We start from the raw sequence: 6,578 nt of genomic DNA, 5'->3' as shown, positions 1-6,578 counted from the left end.
CCCAACATTTTACCAAAGACATGATTCGGAGCTGATGCATATAATGCTATGAGTTCGGGGTGCCGCACTTGTGAAAGTGTTCGGACTTTTCACACCGCATTGTGGGGTACGTAAGCCCCTGGTGTATTGGCCATACCGAAGTGTACGGTTGCATGGCGTCATTAATGAACACATAGATATATATATATATATATATATAACAAGAATGCAATAATAGTCGTAATTTCATGCATTGTTTAAAAAAATTGCGTTAAGGCAGAGTGATACAGCTAGTGCGATAAGAAAGAGTAGGACTATGTCCCTTCCAAGGGCAAGCTGAGGAATGATACTAAATTGAATATTTTGCTCGTTACTGTAATCCACCTCGGAATTCCGTGGTATGACGTAGCTGTCTGCCTCCTTGGTTGCTGCATCATGTGTTCGGCAATAGTATTGTCGGATAGTGTTTCCAGAGATTAAGGTCCTGAAAAAAAAGAAAAATAACCAAACGGGAAGCCCCTAGTGCGGTTTAAGCCGCGTCTTGGGGCGTGCCACAGTTGTGCCCCCCTCCCCACCTATGCCCATGGTATTTTTAATGCATAATTATGTACGTGCGGCACGAGTTTCGCCGCTGGGTTGGGATTGGGGTGGCCGCCGTATTGCTATGCGAGCTCAGATCGCGCCAGGTGGTCTATTTGCCGATTGCTCCGAGCGCGCTTGAAGGTGTCCGGGCTTTGAAGCGCCGAACTGGTTGATTGCCTTGAGAGCATGCTTTGCGCTTCTGTTGCGAGGGCTGCGGTGTGCTCCTCTGTTCGGAGGGAGCGCTCTGTGTTTCCATTCACTGTAATAACTCCACGAGGTCCTGGCATCTTGAGCTTGAGGTATGCATAATGCGGTACCACATTGAATCTAGCAAATGCAGTTCGCCCGAGCAGCGCGTGATAACCACCGCGGAACGGGACTATATCGAAAATTAACTCTTCACTTCAGAAATTATCCGGGGATCCAAAGACCACTTCCAGTGTAATTGAGCCTGTGCAATCGGCCTCCACACCTGAAATGACGCCTTTAAAGGTCGTTTTTGTGGGTTTGATCCTTGAGGGGTCTATACCCATTTTGCGCACTATGTCCTGATAAAGCAGGTTCAGGCTGGTGCCGCCATCCATAAGGACTCGAGTGAGGTGAAATCCGTCAATGATTGGGTCTAAGACCAGTGCGGCAAATCCGCCATGACGGATACTAGTGGGGTGGTCCCTGCGATCGAAGGTGATCGGACAGGAGGTCCAAGGGTTGAACTTTGGGGCGACTGGCTCCAACGCATAGACGTCCCTGAGCGCACGCTTCCGCTCCCTCTTGGGGATGTGGGTTGCGTATATCATGTTCACTGTCCGCACTTGCAGGGGAAACCTCTTCTGTCCTCCGGTGTGCGGCTGCCAGGGCTCCTCCTCGTCATTGCTATGCAACCCCTTGTCCTTGTTTTTGGCAATTAACTTGCCATCCTGCTTGAACACCCAACAATCTGTGTTGGTGTGACTGGCTGGCTTGTCTGGGGTGCCGTGTATTTGACACGAGCGATCGAGTATACGGTACAAGCTGGACGGACCCGGTGTACTTTGTTTGAATGGCTTTTTCCGCTGACCGGGTTTAGAGCCTTTGAATCCGGCATTGACTGCCGTATCCTCAGTATTTTCGCTGTTAATGCGGCGCTTATGTTTGTTGCGACGTGACCTGCTATTGCCGTCCTTGGTATCTGAGGTACCATGGTTCTTTGATATGTTATTACTGCGAGCCAGCCAGCTGTCTTCTCCCGCACAAAAGCGGGTCATGAGCGTCGTGAGAGCTGCCATAGATTTCGGCTTTTCCTGACCAAGGTGCCGGGCTAGCCACTCGTCTCGGATGTTGTGTTTGAAAGCCCCTAAGGACTCTGCATCCGGACAGTCGACGATCTGATTTTTCTTTGTAAGGAACCGAGTCCAAAATTGCCTGGCTGACTCTTCTGGCTGCTGAATTATGTGGCTCAAGTCATCGGCGTCTGGTGGTCGCACATAAGTGCCCTGAAAGTTGTCGAGGAGTGCGGCTTCCAGATCTTCCCAACAGCTAATGGAGTCCGCTGGCAAGCTGTTAAGCCAATGCCGCGCTGGTCCTTTGAGCTTTAGTGGGAGGTATTTGATGGCGTGTAAGTCATCACCGCGGGCCATGTGGATGTGGAGGAGGAAATCCTCGATCCAGACCGCGGGATCTGTTGTGTCGTCGTATGATTCAATATTTACAGGTTTGAAACCTTCTGGGAATTGATGTTCCATTACTTCGTCTGTGAAGCATAAGGGGTGTGCGGCGCCTCTGTATTGGGCTATATCGCGGCGCAGCTCGAATGGGTCTTGCCCGCTGCGTTTGGCCCGGCCGGATTTGTTTTTATTGTATCCGGCGTGACGTTTATCGTCTCGCAGAGTGGTGCACCATCGTGATCCGTAGATCGATCTTGCATGCTTTGCTTTGTCCTCCAATATGTCTCGCAGGTCTGGTTTATCTCCCCATGCCTTTTTATTTGAATGGCGTCGGGGTGGAGGCTGAGCTTTGGGCTGGAATGCCTCTCTATCGCGGCCACAAGGTGGCTGATCAGCCGTATCATACGCTTCTTCCTCTAGTCGGGGTAGTAACCTGCACTTTGGGTAATTCTTGGAGGGGCACTCGAGTTTATATTCCTCCGCCGCGAGGACTTTAGTCCATCTATCAGCTAGCAGATCTTGATAAGCTTGAAGATGCTGCTGCTTTTTCTTCAGGCTATTTGCCATGGCCATAAGCCGGCGCTTGAAGCGCTCTTGTTCGACGGGATCCTCTGGTACGGCGAATTCATCGTCGCCGAGGCTTGCCTCGTCTTCGGAGGGGGGCATGTAATTGTCATCCTCCTCCTCTCCGTCTGCCGCTCTCTCAGGAGAGCTGGCTCCTCCATCCTCCTGCTCTAAATCTTGCTGGAGGGGATTGTTGTTGTCTTCGGCACTATCCAGAGTGTTATTATCTCCTGCGCCGGTATCACCACTTTTGCTTTGGCGGGACTTAGAGCGGCGCCACTGACGTCGGCGCTTGGGTTGCTTCTTGGATGGGTCATCCTCCACTATCTCGTCGCCATTGCCTTCGTTGGTGTATCCACCATGTATATGTCATATGACGAGGTGGCTTTCCAGTGCCCTATAGGCGCTGGTTCATGTTCGTCTCCTACATCATCATCCATACCGTCGATGTCTTTAGAGTCGAAGTCAAGCATGTCGGTTAAATCATCGACAGTGGCTACGAAGTGGGTGGTGTGTGGGCGTCGAATATCTTCGTCGTCCGCATCCCAATCCTGTTGGCCATAATCCGGCCAGGGCTCTCCTGACAAAGAGAGAGACCCTAGTGAATTTAGAATGTCGCCGAAGGGCGAGTGCTGAAAGATATCCGCGGCGGTGAATTCCATGATCAACTCCCAATCGGATTCGATTGGCAGGGGCGCGGATGGTTCGGAGTCCGGCACCTTGGAGTCATGGGCTGTGCAGAGGGTTAGGCTGGTGTTCGGCTCGATCGCCGTTGAGACTGCAGCCCCTGAGGCGGTGTCTAACCACCCGTCCTCGATTGGCGTAGTTGGCTCCGAGCTAAGGGTCGGAGCTGATGCGGGCGCGGCCTCTGGGGTACTGTTCGGCGGCAGAGCTAGGTCATACCCATCGTGACAGTGTGGCGCGCCCGGCTGTGGCTCGAATCCGTCGAAGATCAAGTCTCCACGGATGTCGGCCGTGTAGTTCAAACTTCCAAATATGACCTGATGGCCAGGGGCGTAGCTTTCAATCTGCTCTAAATGGCCAAGCGAATTAGCCCGCAGTGCAAAGCCGCCGAATACGAAGATCTGTCCCGGGAGAAAAGTCTCACCCTGGACCGCATTGCTATCGATGATAGTAGGAGCCATCAAGCCTAATGGCGACGACACAGAGGAACTCTCAATGAAAGCACAAATGTCAGTGTCAAAACCGGCAGATCTCAGGTAGGGGGTCCCGAACTGTGCGTCTAGGCCGGATGGTAACAGGAGGCAGGGGACACAATGTTTTACCTAGGTTCGGGCCCTCTTGATGGAGGTAAAACCCTACGTCCTGCTTGATTAATATTGATGATATGGGTAGTACAAGAGTAGATCTACCACGAGATCAGAGAGGCTAAACCCTAGAAGCTAGCCTATGGTATGATTGTATGTTATGGTTGTTGTCCTATGGACTAAAACCCTTCGGTTTATATAGACACCGGAGAGGGTTAGGGTTACACAAGGTCAGTTACAAAGGAGGAGATATCCATATCCGTATTGCCTAGCTTTCCTTCCACGCCAAGTAGAGTCCCATCTGGACACGACACAAAGCCTTCAATCTTGTATCTTCATAGTCTAACAGTCCGGCCAATGGAGATAGTCCGGTTGTCCGGAGACCCCCTAATCCAGGACTCCCTCAATGGGCATACGGCTTTTCGAGACCTCGGCCGGTATCACCAAAGGCACGTAGAGTCACATGCAGCAACTCGCCGGAAACACGTGAATGCAGGCAATGGAGGCACGGAAACATAGCCTCTACAGGCACGTGGTTTCGGCTTCGCGAGGCACGGATATGGCCTTGCAATTGATGTTCTCGAGCCACGGCTACAAATCCTATGGGTGCACAAAAGTGTGGTGGCAGAGGTATCAGTGAGAATACACAGATGCAGAAGCACGATTGAGAAGTCTATAGGGGCATAGACGCGTGACACCTCAGGCACAGGGAGAGTCATGATGTGTCTCACGTGAGACAAATGGATATAAGCAGTGAAGCCATGGGAGAAGTCAGGGAGCAACAGTTATACACTATCCTAAGGCATGGGCGTGTAGCACCACAAGCACAACGAGTCACAGGCAGCGTGTCGCCCAATGCACGTGAACGCAACTAGTGGGGCATGGAAGTGAAGCCTATACATACATGGAATTGCGGCTTCTCGACGCACAGGTACAGTTTTGGAATTGGCATTCTCGAGGCACGGGTACAAATCCTCTGGATGCAAAAAAGTGGGGTGGCAGAGGCATCGGTGAGAACACTCTGTTCGAGAGGCACGGTTGCAAACTCTCAAGAGGGACAACCATGTGACATCGCAGGCACATAGAATCATGACGTGTATCACGCGAGTTACATCAATGCAAGCAGCAAATCAATGGGAGAAGTCTGAGAGCCATAGTTTTAAAGTCTCCTGAGGCACAGGCATGTAGAACCATAGGCACAACGAGTCACAGCCACCGCATCCCCTCACGAACGGGCGTCTGGCACCACAGGCATGTAGAGTCACAGCCAGCGTGTCCCCCGAGACACGCCAATGCAGGTACAGGAGACACAAAACTGAAGCATATACATACATGGAATTGCGGCTTCTCGGCACACATGTACGGCTTTGGAATTGGCATTCTCGAGGCACGGGTACAAACAACCTGGATGGACAAAAGAGTGGTGGCAGAGGCACGGTGTGTAGTCTCAAGAGAAACTGCCGTGTGACACCAGCACATAGAGACATCACATGTGTCACGTGAGGTACATGAATAGAGGAAAAGAAGCCACGGGAGTGAAGCCTCCACAGACACGGATGACGGGCTTCTCGAGGCATGCTACCTCTTGAGCACTGCGTTGGTTTTCCATTGTAGAGGAAAGGGTGATGCAGCAAAGTATTGTAAGTATTTCCCTTAGTTTTTGAGAACCAAGGTATCAATCCAGTAGGAGACCAACGCGACAAAGGGGATGTCAATCCCTTCACGGCCACTTGCAAGAGTGAGATCTGATAGAGATAATAATGATAAGATTAATATTTTTGGTATTTTTATGATATAGATTGAAAGTAAAGATTTGAAAATAAAATAGATGGAAACTTGTATGGTGGAGAATAGACCCCGGGGCCATAGGTTTCACTAGTGTCTTCTCTCAAGATAGCATAAATATTATGGTGGGGAACAAATTACTGTCGAGCAATTGATAGAAAAGTGAATAATTATGAAAATATCTAGGTATGATCATGTATATAGGCATCACATTCGTGGCAAGTAGACCGACTCCTGCCTGCATCTACTACTATTACTCCACACATCGACCGCTATCCAGCGTGCATCTAGAGTATTAAGTTCATAAGAACAGAGTAACGCCTTAGGCAAGATGACATGATGTAAAGGGATAAACTCATGCAATATGATATAAACTCCATCTTTCTATCCTCGATGGCAACAATACAATACGTGTCATTTCCCTTTCTGTCACTGGGATCGAGCACTTCAATATTGAACCCAAAGCTAAGTACTTCTCCCATTGCAAGAAAGATCAATCTAGTAGGCCAAACCAAATTGATAATTCGAAGAGACTTGCAAAGATAAACCAATCATACATAAAAGAATTCAGAGAAGATTCAAATATTGTTCATAGATAAACTTGATCATAAACCCACAATTCATCGGATCTCGACAAACACACCGCAAAAGAAGATTACATCGAATAGATCTCCAAGAGAATCGAGGAGAACTTTGTATTGAGATCCAAAGAGAGAGAAGAATCCATCCAGCTACTAGCTATGGACCCAAAGGTCTG

The sequence above is a fragment of the Triticum urartu genome, chromosome 4 (assembly GCF_003073215.2).
Source record: "Triticum urartu cultivar G1812 chromosome 4, Tu2.1, whole genome shotgun sequence".
Lineage (NCBI taxonomy): Eukaryota > Viridiplantae > Streptophyta > Magnoliopsida > Poales > Poaceae > Triticum > Triticum urartu.
The sequence above is the reverse complement of the archived record's forward strand: the minus strand, read 5'-3'. Positions refer to the sequence as shown.